This window comes from Drosophila obscura, unplaced genomic scaffold, assembly GCF_018151105.1.
Source record: "Drosophila obscura isolate BZ-5 IFL unplaced genomic scaffold, ASM1815110v1 contig_188, whole genome shotgun sequence".
Classification (NCBI taxonomy): Eukaryota; Metazoa; Arthropoda; class Insecta; order Diptera; family Drosophilidae; genus Drosophila; species Drosophila obscura.
The window spans coordinates 496,980-511,419 of NW_024542776.1; the positions used below are offsets into that span (position 1 = coordinate 496,980).

At 40.4% G+C, this 14,440-nt stretch overlaps 1 long non-coding RNA gene across 1 annotated transcript; it reads left to right on the top strand.

The window, feature by feature from the left end:
• The first annotated feature begins 300 nt into the window (after positions 1 to 300).
• Positions 301 to 3,361, top strand: LOC111072122. The gene is made up of 3 exons (XR_002607554.2): positions 301 to 468; positions 525 to 580; positions 2,581 to 3,361. It is a non-coding gene; the product is annotated as an uncharacterized LOC111072122 (long non-coding RNA).
• The last annotated feature ends 11,079 nt before the right edge of the window (positions 3,362 to 14,440 follow it).

Here is a 14,440-nt window from a genome sequence, read left to right on the forward strand (position 1 = left end):
ATTGCAATGAGATCCGTCTGTTCCTTTAGGCGTTTGTCCAATAGTTGCAGAAGGCTTGGCGACAGAGAATCAGCTTTTTGTGCTGATTTGAGGTCAGTGTCGGTGTTTTCACACACTCGTAACTGGCGGCATTTAAACTTGTAACGGAAAAACTGCTTGAAAGTTGTAACACCGATACTGCTTTGCCGATCAACGGATCTGGTGTGGTAAGCGAGCGCCCTCTGGTGACAATTTGTGACAAGCTTTTCCGATATCGGTAATAATCGTTGAACAGCTGTCTATTGTTACCTCTAATGCAAAGTGCAATTGGTTTTGTCTTCACACGCTGAGTGAGAATTGTTATTTCGAGCTCTTTCCTCGTCTCCATTCCTCACGTGAGCCAAGTTTGAGTGTTTTTGAGATGATGGATTTCGACAAAAATATAAAGTTGTTTTTTCCACAGCTCGTTCAGTGGGAGAGTCAGTGTTAGTAAGAACTGACCTTATGCTTGTATTTTCCAAGAGCTGATCCTTTATTGTTTGCAGATTCTTGAAAGAACGTATATATTGGCGGAGCTCGGTACTAGCTCGGTATGTTACAAGTATGTTGATTGGAAGAAGGTGGAAAATAATATAAATTATCAATACGATCAGCAGAAGATTCTGTTTTATTCTGATAACACTACACGACAAAATCGAACTTTTTTGTTACTCAAGACCCAACCCGACTTTTTCTGATAGATTTAAGTTTAAGTTTTTTTAATTTGTTTTATTTTATGGTTTTTTTTAGAGGTAGCGCTTTTTTCACATAACTTGAGTATCTTACATCTGATTTTAATAAACTCTGCCATTCTGAGAAGCTAATAAGTTCAGGTGTAAAGCAGACCCGAACACTTTGTATCTTCAGATTATGGTCTGGGAAATATTGTTCCAGTCCCACCTCAGCGATAGATTGTCCAGGGCTGAGTCCAAGCGCCACTATCGGTTTTCCAAGGAGACTATGGTAGGACAGTATCGGTGAGAGCGAGTTCCGTTACTGAGAGGGGTGGTTAGTAGGTGTTTGGGGCGGCCGGAGGGGATTAAATAGGAGTGAAAAAATCCAAAACGTGGACAGAATAATTGCTGGTCATCCGAAGCGGATGCACAAGTGTATTAGGAGAGCCAGAATCGAGGCCGAGTGGGGTTAAATCCGATTGGCTGGGTGCTGGACCAACGTTTAGATGTGCCAGTTCTGAAGGGCGCGCTGAGTGTTCGGGCTCCAGCGCTGGGCCTGGAGTCGGGTTCGGGCATTTCGGGTTTGGCATGTTTGATTCATGTCGAGAAGCGAAAGCAAGCTGAGAATTTCAAATGTATGTGTGTAAACAGACACGACAAAATTTTGTATCAATTCTTATTTTCCGAAACCGTTTTGAGTTTTGAGTTTCGTTTCCAGGTTACGTAAATGTGTGTGTGCCATGTATTCACACATACTGTGCTTGTGTGTGGGCTCTACAATTGTTGGCCGCTTGAATTGGTTTGTCGTTTTGTTTTGAGGGCTGATGTGATGTAGCGACCTATTCAGGGCCGGATCAACCCTGAACCGGGCCCTGGGCAACCATTATATTACTATTATATTATTATAATAAAAAATATATTATATTATATTGTATTATATAAATTATATTTGTATTCAATATTTGGAGTTTTGTCTTTTCAACAAAATTTTTTTTTATTTCTAGGAGGGCCCTAGGCAACTGCTAATCCGGCCCTGGACCTATTCCCGTCGTAAGACTTCATATTTTCTTGGTGTGTTCTGTCGCTCGACTCGACGCGGGTCGGGTCGAGGCATTGACGAAGCCGTTCATAAAATATTTTTTCGTTTTGTTTTGAAAAGCTGATGTTGCGACGGGCGCGCGGGGTATTTCTTCCATTCTCTTTTAGGCTAGCCTTTGCCTCTGCTTTTGGCTTCGTAAATGCCTCTGCCCGCGTCGAGTCGAGCGACAGAATACACCAATAAAATATGAAGTCTGACGACGGGAATAGGTCCAGGGCCGGATTAGCAGTTGCCTAGGGCCCTCCTAGAAATAACAGAAAAATTTTGTTGAAAAAACAAAACTCCAAATAATGAATAAAAAATATAATAGCCACTGAGAAAAATACAAAATAAAGGAGGGCGAAAAACCAATTCAAGCGGCCAACAATTGTAGAGCCCACACACAAGCACAGTATGTGTGAATACATGGCACACACACATTTACGTAACCTGGAAACGAAACTCAAAACAAACTCAAAACGGTTTCGGAAAATAAGAATTGATACAAAATTTTGTCGTGTCTGTTTACACACATACATTTGAAATTCTCAGCTTGCTTTCGCTTCTCGACATGAGTCATACATGCCGAACGGCCCAGCTCCCGACCCGAATGGCCTGGCTCCCGACCCGAGTGTCTCAGCCTCACAGAGCCGAAGCGCTGGGAGCCGGGACAGAACACTCAGCTTGCGCCCCTTTCGTTGTATGAACTGGCACATCTATATACTGTATGGTTAGTGGCGGAACATAGTGAAAGTGAGTGGTGAAAATTCGAATTTAAATAAAATGTAATCCGTGATGCATTTCCCATAGCCTGGCCCGGAAGATTGCCCAGCGCAGCCGGGTCAGTGATTTTGCTCAAGGGAGATAATTTCTGGAGAGGATGTGCCAGATGAGCCGACCGTCGAAACCAAATTGTGAGTCCGTTCCGTGCCTGTTATTTTGTGCCGTGTATGAAGACGAGATTTGTGAGCGGTGCATGCCTAACCAGGTCAAACGAACGATCCGCGCAGAGTGACCAAGGACGGTGCCGCAGACGCAGTGGTACACGTAGTCCGAGCCGTTGGACTCTGCCGGAGCCACCTCTACGATCACCTAAGGATTTACACTCACGTTTACACTCACTTTTGCACCTACATATTGGCAGACCGACGATCGCCCACAGGTAATATATGTTTTTTTTGGGAATTGTTCCTCACACTCCTCGCTAGCTGCTACGGACACATATGTGCCCGACAGTATTCGTATTGTCCATCGTGTTGTCCCTATTATATGTGTTAATTGTTATTTATTAGTAATTTAAGCAAACCCTAACGTAAACAAACACTTTTGTAAACGCCAAACATTGCCCGACATAGACACAAAACAAAACATATGGTAGGATTAACCCTTGTGCGCGGCGCGGGGTCCCACAAGCCCACCGTTTTGGTGAAATATTGTTTGGTCATTTTTGTTGTCGATGGCCTTGTTTTTATCTGCCCCTATGACCCTTACCAAGAGCTCTTGGTAGGTTAGTCTCGGGAGGGCCCAAAGAAATTTAAATCATTTCCCAATTTAATTCTGCATAAAAACTCCCATTACGCACATAGGTATATTCTCCTAATCCAGTTGGTATTTATTTGAGTGTTGTCGTTAAGTGAGTTGGTATTTTTTTTTGTTATGTTATTTATTTAAATTATCATTGTTTATTATCTAGGAAGAAAAATTATAGTTAGGAGATGTATTTGTCATTTTATATTATATATTAAACTAAGGAATATTGAAAGGATGAAGGCCTAAATTAATTTAGAGGGAGGACGCGTGGCATAAGCCATGGATTAGACCAGCCGCAGCCGTTCCAGCAGAGGGTGGCCAAAATGAACGTTGTATTTGACCACAGGTAGGGTGGGCACCTAGACTTCACCCACTTGACAGCCGTCTATTTGTTTGGTTCTTTTTGTTTGTCTTGCAGTCTATTGTAGTTTTTTTGTCTGAATTGATGTCCCGAGAAGTCGAAATCTCAAACTTTGCTTACATTTGGCGGGCAAGGGGAACTACCCATCCCTGGGGTCGAGAGCTAGCCGGCGTTGCCCCACGGTTTTTACATTCACAAAAAAAATGTGATTAACTTTTCAAAAAGACAAGTCAGACAACATATGAAAAGTAAACGGCTTTTTATACAACAAAATTGCAAAAGGAAAAAAATAGATGACGTATTGATGTATTGACATGAATTTGACATCATTAATAGAGCAATTGAGCTTGTGTCCTTTTATAAATAACACTACTCGAAAAAATCGAACTTTTTTTTTCCTCAAGGATCCAAACCGACTTTTTCTGATAGATATGGGGATTTAAATTTTTTTAAAGAATTATGGTTTATTTCTATGGCAGAACTTTTTTTTGAAGAATTTTTGAAGTCTGGTATTTTTTTTTAAGCTTTTTTCAGAGGTAGCGCTTCTTTTTCACATAGCTCTAGTATCTTACGTCTAATTGTAAAAAACTTTGCCATTTTGAAAAGATAATTAAAACAGCTAGAAGTTAAGCCCAAACACTTTGTGATTACAGCTTACCGTCTGGGAAATATAAAGCATTGAAATGCAAAAATGATGATTTTTCTGCGGTATTTTTTACGAAATTTTGACTTTAAAAACTCAGGAAAAGTCGATCCTGTATATCCTGTGTCCTCTATTTTTTTTGCATAGGTGCATTAGGTGCGTTCAAGGTATTGCTCATTAAAATCTATGGAGAGACTTTGGAGCTAAAATTCGTTAACTAAACCTAAAATATGGAAAAAATGAACAAAAAATACCTTTTGGAAGGTTGCGAGCCCAACTGCCCATTGGGAATTGGGATTGCGATCAGGTACCAAATGTACAACCCTTTTTCGTTTGCTTTGTTTTGCTAGCTGTTTTAATTACCTTTTCAAAATAGCAAAGTTCTTAATAACCAGATGAAAGATACTAGAGTTATGTGAAAAAAACAAGCGCTACCTCTGAAAAAAGCTTAAAAAAAAATACCAGACTTCAAAAATTCTTCAAAAAAAAGTTCTGCCATAAAAAAAAAACCATAATTCTTTAAAAAATTTTAAAGCCCCATATCTATCAGAAAAAGTCGGTTTGGATCCTTGAGGAAAAAAAAAGTTCGGTTTTGTCGAGTAGTGTTATCCAACTCATTCAGCAACTAATTTTTTTTTGAATTTTCTTGATTAAAACTCGGTAGCAACCTCTAAAAATAAAAATAAAAAAATAATATCATGTAAATAACTATAAAATCCAAGGTAAAAAAACTAGGGGGTGTCCCGTTTGAATTTCGAAAACAATATTTTTTGGCCCAGCCTAGTGCACAACCATCGAGCTGGCAGACCCCCCCACTGATGGCCCGGAAACATCGATGGCGCACATCCTCACAAAAATAAACATCAGCTGGGCAATAAATAGCTTTAGTTCCTTCAAATCACCTGGTCCCGACCAGGTCATTCCGGCTCAATTACAAAAAGCCGGAGACATAGCCATTAACTGGTTGCAATGCATCTTCAGGAAGATACTGGTAGTGGGAAAAATTCCTCACGCCTGGCTTAAGGCTAAAATAGTCTTTATCCCCAAATCAGGGAAAGCCTCACACTCAACCCCAAAGGACTTCAGACCAATCAGTCTATCGTCCTTTCTTCTCAAAACTTTTGAGACACTAGTCGGGCTATATCTGAGAACAACCATAAATCCTCAGTAATGTCAGGCGCACAACATGCCTACCTGAAAAGAAAATCCACGGAAACGGCACTCCATGAAGTAGTCTCGACGGTAGAGAAATCCCTACACGTCAAAGAATACTCCTTAATAGCTTTCCTAGATATCCTAGATTTTCTAGAGGCCATCACGGAGGCCCTGACTGACCTGGGGGTGGATCGTCACATGGTGATGCTCATTGATCAATTGCTTACATGCAGGACGGTGACTTCATCAATGGGATCGTCCACTCAGTCGAGGTATGTCAACAGAGGCACCCCGCAAGGTGGTGTCCTGTCACCCCTTCAGCGACAATGCCAGATACTTAGGGTTGGTAATTGACAAAAAGCTATGTTGGAACCTGAATATCAAAGACAGAGTGAAGAAGGCCACGATAGCCCTCTACACTTGCAAAAAGGCCATTGGATTGAAATGGGGCATGAACCCAAGCATAGTCCAATGGATATACCTAGCAATTGTTAGGCCAATACTACTCTACGGAGTATGCATCAGCGGAGCCCTACGCACCATACCAAATGACGCGCTAAATGCCATCCTATGCCTCCAGAGCCTAGACCTTGCAGGCAGGGAGCAGGCAGAAATGGCAGCAATTCGTCTGAGAGACTCCGACCAATGGGTGTCACAGCACACTGGTCACGCATCTATCCTAAATGGAAACGAGATCGTCCCAACAAAAACGGACTACTGTGTTCCCAGGGAGTGCATAGATACTTTCCGAATAGATACTACTCCGAACAGCCAAAAATAAGACACTCTTTCAGGCTTCCAGATCACTGCAGTGTCTTCCAAGCGGAAGTCATAGCGATTAACGAAGCTTTGTGGTGTCTTTGTGAAATTGCCACTACGGCAACTCATTTAAACATCTATAGTGACAACCAAGCTGCGATCAAATCGCTAAATGCGATAACATCGAGCTCGGCTACCGAGGCAAACTGTCGCAAATCTATCCACAAGATGGCTCATCAGTTTGTTATCAGCCTAATATGGGTCCCTGGCCACCAGGACATTGAAGCCAACTGCATAGCAGATGAGCTGGCCAGAACTGGAACTACAATCCCCCTTCTCCAAGATAAGGAGGACATTCGTATGCCAATGGCCACTTGTAAGCACATTATAAAAGAGCACTTCAAGCTACTAACAGATAATAGGTGGCAAACTGTACCGCAATGTCGTATAACTCGGCAAACATGGCCTAATATCACAAAGAAGCGCACCACTGAGCTCTGCAGGCTCAGCAGAAGAAGGTGCAGCTCAGTCATACGCTCCCTTACAGGACACTGGCTAATAGGCATCCATGCCAACAGGATGGGTGCACCCTTCAACGACTTCTGTCGTAGCTGTATAGATGAGGACGAGGAAGAAACGGTGGAACACCTATTCTGCTCCTGTCCGGCTCTCAGTAGAAGGAGGCTACAATACCTGGGAATGCCTTTCATGAACGACATATCGGACATGTCTAATATGAGTCCAAGAAGGATCACAAACTTCATAAGGGTATCCGGATGGGACAACTGCTGACATAGTGTCTCACAAGGGAAGAGGACATGATCCACGCGGCATCAGAACGGGCCGTAACCGGCCCAAGTGTGTCGGGTTCCTAGCGATCCCAACAACCGCCTCAACCTAACCTAACCTAAAATATGGAAAAAATGAACAACAAATACCTTTTGGAAGGTTGCGAGCCCAACTGCCCATTGGGAATTGGGATCGCGATCAGGTACCAAATGTACAACCCTTTTTCGTTTGCTTTGTTCCCAATTGGCAGTTGGGCCCGCAACTATCGAAAAGGTATTTTTTGTTCATTTTTTTCATTTTTTAGGTTTGATTAACGAATTTTAGCTCCAAAGTCTCTCCATAGATTTTAATGAGCGATACCTTGAACGACGCCAAAATAATGCACCTATACAAAAAAAAATAGAGGACACAGGATATACAGGATCGACTTTTCCTGAGTTTTTAAAGTCAAAATTTCGTAAAAAATACCGCAGAAAAATCATCATTTTTGCATTTCAATGCTTTATATTTCCCAGACGGTAAGCTGTAATCACAAAGTGTTTGAGCTTAACTTCTAGCTGTTTTAATTATCTTTTCAACATAGCAACGTTCTTTACAACCAGACGTAAGATACTAGATACTAGCTATGTGAAAAAACAAGCGCTACCTCTGAAAAAAGCTTAAAAAAACAATACCAGTTTTCAAAAATTCTTCAAAAAAAAGTTCTGCCATAGAAAAAAAAAATATCATCAAACCATTTCTAAGCCCCAAATCTTTAAGAAAAAGTTCGTTTTGTTCCTTGAGAAAAAATCGTGTTGACTAGTGTAATTAAAAAATAAAAACAACCTCAAAATTGGATCTGTAAAAATTTGTCAGGGCATCAACAAATAGTGAATTTCTCCGAACAGCTGTGGCAGCGCGATTTGGCTATCGATAATCTCTGTTAACCATAACGGAGGTATTTTTTTATGAGCTAGCACTAGCGCGTGGGTATAACAGCAGTAAATTTAGCGCATAACAGTACAGGGGGTAAATAAATCGAGTTTTGTGGATCCCAGAGCGACTTTTTGCTGAAAAGTAAAACGCAAAGTGAATGTGAAAACGTGAGCCTGCCTTAATTTTTTGTATTTATATTTTGCGCTTACATATATACATTAGTTAGGCGTCGTTTAAGATATAGCGAAGATATAGCGACTCAAAGCTTAAGTTTTATACCATTTATAATGTTTCTTCCACTTTGGCATTTTAAAAAATATTATTTCGTATGGTATGGTTGTTTTAAGCGGCACACATTCTTAACAAAATAAGCTAGTAATAAATAAAATTGTTCAAAGAATGCCAACGGTACGATTTTTATAGTAAGTGTACCCCATTTTATATATCACCAAGAAATGCTTGTTTACTTGGTATGTTATTATAATTTTCCTACATGTCAAACAAGAATTGCTTGGTGGGCCAGCAACGTTACAAATGGTACAATTTTCGGATTTTTATGAACAATACCTTAAACGACGCTACTTAATGTACCTATCAGTTTCACTCTGTGCTTTGAGGAGTAACGACATGTGACATGCGAGCGAGCCCCAGACACAAGTCTGATCAGTTAAAAACAACTGCAACAAAAACAAGTGCACAAAACAAACTCTGAAAAAAGACAATAAAAACAAAAAAAAATCGACATAAAAGTTACAAAGCTTCAGCAACTGCCCTACAGCAACAACAATGCCTCCCGATATAAATATACTTTTTGAAACAAGCGACACCGGCCCTAAATTCATTATTATAAACAGAACAGACAATAAAACATTTGAAAATGTAAACCCCTTCCTAATAAAAAAAATTAATTGATCATACATGCAATGGTGTAGTGGAATCGTGCAAAAAAACAAGAGTAGGCGGTCTACTTATCAAAACTAAAACAAACTACAAGCCTTGAAACTCGCAAAGCCTAACACCTTCCACGACTTCCCCGTATCAGTTAGTGAGCACAGTACTCTTAACTTTTCCAAGGGAGTAATTTACGAAAACGAGCTACGTAACATCGATGAAGAAGTCATATTGCAAAAACTCAAACCACAAAACGTCACAGAAATACGCAAAGTAAAGAAAATGGAAAAAAACTAACTAAAAGAAACTGGACTCATCATTATAACCTTCGCATCACTAACACTCCCAGAGACAATGATTGGCTAAGAAAAAGTAAACTTACGCCCATACATACCACTCCCACTCAGATGTCGCAATTGGACACCCCAAAATAGCTTGTAAATCCAACACATTATGCAACAACTGCTCCGCAGAGAAATACACATCCAATGATAAGTTCTGCATAAACTGCAAATACGACCTGCCAGCCAACAAACACAGCCCAATTGATAAAACATGCCCAGCTTTCATAAAAAATAAAAGAGCTAACATCAATCAAATCCCCGGAAAAAGTTGACCACAAAACAGCAATTAAAGTATACCAAACCCGACACCATCCAGCACTATACTCTACCATATCAGCAGAACAACCACCCAAAAATGCAACAATACCCCTACCATACCAAACCATCTACTTGCTTGTCCGATCATCAAACCGCATATAAACCATCCAACAACACCTAACTCGCCAAAACCACATCAGCCTCAACACCAAAATCAACATCAACAATCAGCTCATCCCTATCAGAAGAACTTAAACTTAGAAATTACGCAAATAAACAAAACACCTTTGCCAAGCCCCCTAAAAGTAATGAAATTAAGAAAGACCCAATAAAAACAGCAAAAACACTAGCTCTTTGCGTAATAGTGATAGCGACAGCGTTTAATTCTAACTAACCAAATGCAACTGCACCTGAAATGAAATAAATACCATATAGCACCCTACCAAAAACTTAACTTTAACCATGCTAAAAATTCTCCAATGGAACTTAAGTGGTTATTATATTTAGGCTGTGGCCTAAAATTACTTTTTCTTATAGATTTCGGGGTTTACAAATTTTTAACGCAATTGCTATACCCGTACTCAAAAAAGAGTTAAGGGGTATATTAGATTTGTGGTAAAAGTGGATGTGTGCAACGCAGAGAAGGAAACGTTTCTGACCCCATAAAGGATATATATTCTTGATCAGCATCAATAGCCGAGTCGATATAGCCATGTCCGTCTGTCCGTCCGTCCGTCTTGATGAGCGCCTGGATCTCAGAGACTATAAAATCTAGAGCAACCAAATTTTGTTTCCAAACTCATGTGATATCACACTGCTACAAGTGTATTTCAAAATTTCGCCCCGCCCCCTTCCGCCCCCACAAAGGACGAAAATCTGTGGCAGGCACATTTTTAAAGATACGATAAAACTAAAAACGCTGTATCGTAGAGAATGACCATATCTATCAGGTTCCCGAATCTAAATCAGATCGGATCATAATTATAGCCAGAATGAAGAAATTAATTTTCAGTTGTTTCCCCCCGCCCCATCCAGCAAACGAAACACATTTTTAGACCCGTACTCAAAAAAGAGTTAGGGGTATATTAGATTTGTGGTAAAAGTGGATGTGTGCAACGCAGAGAAGGAAACGTTTCTGACCCCATAAAGTATATATATTCATGATCAGCATCTGTTGCTGGTTCAATAAATATTCGGTTGCTGATTCGAATTCAAATTTTTAATTTCAAACGGTCACCATGCTCCTACCCTTAATATTATCAGCCTGCTATCGATGTTTCTGAGAACGAGAAAATATCGGGACTAAGTCGCGTCGCCGATCTCTAAAAAACAGAACGAAGAGGAGAGTAAAAAAGAAGACGGCGGCACGACAACACAATTTAATAAATCATAACTGTAGTGCTTACATAAATAAATGTATTTCGAAGCATAAAGATTCTATTTGGTGTTGTTGTTAATTATTTGCCACACGGAGTGGTAACATCTTTATTAAATTTGCAACTTTGACCGTCGAAGAGCAATTTCGCAAAGTGGTGAAATTCACAAATACATGCACGTATGAAGCCGTACACACTTTGAAAAGTTGTGAAATTAACACACAAGCTCAGATGAATCTGCGCAGCAAGAAAAAATTGGAATTTGATTCGAGCGACATGGCTGGTACATCTACACCAAGATCAAACCATGGATCAAACTCAGAGGACAATATGGATTCTGACAAGGAGAATACAATGGTGGAACCAAAAGAAAAGGATTCGAAAAATGACATCTTTCGGGATTTAATGGATATGATGAAAAGCATAAAAGAAGAACAAGTTAACATGAAAGATCAATTAAATGGCCGAATTGATGGTCAGGAAAACCAAGTCATGTTGTTGGAAAAGCGATTGATGTACATGTGCAAAAATGAAATTAGATCTGCATGTGAAACAATGGAAGAAGCAAAGCGTACACTGGTACAACCGGAGCATCCAAATGAATTTCTGCAGAAGCAAGACAACAGGGTGATTATGGCTACTGAAAGCTCTCATAATTCTGGCGCTATTGGAGGCGCACAGAAGCTCGGTGCCATTGGAGGCACACATGGTCTTGGTCCATATGGAGGCGCTGCTGGAGGCGCACATAATCCTGGCGCTATTGGAGGCGCACAGGAGCTCGGTGTCATTGGAGGCACACATGGTCTTGGTCCATATGGAGGCGCTGCTGGAGGCGCACATAATCCTGGCGCTATTGGAGGCGCACAGGAGCTCGGTGTCATTGGAGGCACACATGGTCTTGATGAATATGGAGGCGCTGCTGGAGGCGCACATAATCCTGGCGCTATTGGAGGCGCACAGAATCTCGGTGCCATTGGAGGCACACATAGTCTTGGTCCATATGGAGGCGCTGCTGGAGGCGCACATAATCCTGGCACTATTGGAGGCGCACAGAATCTCGGTGCCATTGGAGGCACACATGGCCCTGGCATACTCAATCCTGGCGCTACTGGAGGCGCACATGGTTCTAGCACTACGGAAGGAAGACATGGCTTCAGCACTGGTGGAGATGCGACTAGAAGTCAACCCTTTCGAAATACTGATGTCAACAGAAATATTGGTAGGTACAGGTTTGATAATGTTGGTGGGGACAATTAGCATGGTGACATTAATGGTAATTTGAATGAACATCAGCACTCCCAAAATATATGCCCACGAAAACTGATAGATTTACCAGAATTTGATGGCAACCCTGAGTCTTGGCCAGTATTCTCAACAATGTTTTGGGAATCATCGAATGCATATAGGTATACAAATTTGGATAACCTGCTGAGGTTGCAAAAGAGTCTGAAGGGAGGCGCAAGAGAAGATGTTAAGGGTCTATTAATTAATCCTGTAAATGTTGGGTTTGTTATGGAACGACTACAGTTTACATATGGAAGGCCAGAAATGTTAATTAGTAGTCAAATGAATATGGTTAATCAAATAGCACCTGTAACAGAGAATAATCTAGAAAAGCTAGTCGTATTTGCTTCTAAAGTAGATAACTTAGTAATATTTTTGAAATCAGCTAATGCTACTCAGCATTTACAGAATCCATCTTTGATAGAAAGCTTGGTAGGAAAGATGCCACTTAGTAAACGTATTCAATGGATTGAATATTCATCGCAAATACAGCCCTATCCTAATTTGGACAACTTTAGCAACTGGCTGAGCAATATGGCCAGAAGTATAGCAAGAGCAACGATTGCAGGCCCAATTAACGTAAAACAGTCGAAAGGTGAATATAAAGGCCCACAAAGTTATATTTTACACTCTTCCAAAAAAGAACATAGCCGGAACAAAGTGGAATGTCTTCATTGTCATGGTGAACATTATTTAAATAAATGTGAACAATATTTAAAGGCTGAAGGAAAGGATAAATGGAAAATCGTTAAGGATTTACGATTGTGTTATGGTTGCCTTCGGAAGGGACACACTCTGACATTTTGCAAATACCAACGCGAATGTAAGAAAAATGGATGCAAGAAGCAGCACCATGTCTCTTTACACCCGGAAGATGCTAAAGAGGAAGAGAAAGTTGAGCCGCAGGAGGCTACGATAAATACGATTAAGCCAGACACTCCAAAATTGCTGTTCAAGGTTTTGGCTGTAGAAATTATGGGACCAAACAACAAGATCATTCGAACATACGCATTTTTAGACGAAGGATCATCTGCCTCATTGATAAACGAGAATTTAGCAGATATGCTGGGCGTAAATGAACAAAAAAGAAAGTTAACTTTGAACTGGATAGAAAATCACGCAAAAGAGTTTTTGTCAATGGAATGCAATCTTCGCATTAGATCACCTGGAGCTGATAAAAAATGGCTACGTATGACCGGGAACTCAGTACCTCAATTAGATCTACCCTTGCAGTCAATAGATGTAGAGAAACTTACTGAAAAATACACACGGCTAAGAAATTTACCAATAAACGGATATACAGACGCTAATCCTATGATTTTGATCGGAATTAATAATTGTCATTTGATAGCCAACATCAAAAGTGTTTATTTAGATATAAATCTAATAGCAGCTAAAACGCCTTTGGGCTGGCTTTTGTATGGCTCGAATGGAGTCCAAAAGATTGGGTTAACACGATTGTCAGTGGTTTTACATGCATGTCCAAAAGAAGACAGCTCAGAACAAGAAATCCATGATATGATGGCAGATTACTTCACAACGGAGAACTTTGGAGTAAAGATACCTATAAAACCATTGGAATCAGAGGATATATCTAGAGCTAGGGATATATTAAAGAACACAACTAGAAAACTAGAAGGGTGTTACGAAACTGGACTCCTTTGGAAGGAGGATGTGGTTAAATTCCCGGATAGCTACAACATGGCTCTTCAGAGGTTGCACGGAGTAGAGAACAAAATGCACGGATTAGGAAAGATGGACGAATATGACAAAGCCATTATGGATTTTGTTCAAAAAGGATACGCTGTTAAAATGGCAAAGCAAGAAGCAGCCCTTATTGAACCAAGGACTTGGTATTTACCGCACTTCGGTGTTGTTAACATAAACAAGCCCAAGAAATGAGATTGGTTTTCGATGCAGCCGCGACTATCAATTTTGTTTCCCTAAATACCATGCTCTTAAAGGGACCTGATGAAAACCCACCATTGACAACGATTCTTTTCAAATTTCGACAAGGGAAATTTGCAGTATGTGCTGATATAAAGGAAATGTTTTTACAAGTGCAAGTCAGAAAAGAGGACCAGGATTCTTTAAGATTCCTTTGGAGACATGGCAATCGTAATGCTCAGGTTGAAACCTATAAGATGACTGTCCTTATATTTGGAGCAGCATGCTCTCCTTGTTGTGCCCAATACATAAAGAATATCAATACACAAAACGCTGAAAGTTATAGGGAGAAAGTAATCGATGCCATTCAGACGAAGCATTATGTAGATGACTTCGTTGCTAGTTTTGAATCCGAAGAAGAAGCCTTTCAAATCAGTCAGGAAGTCAAGAGAGTACATAAGATGGGAAAATTTGAACT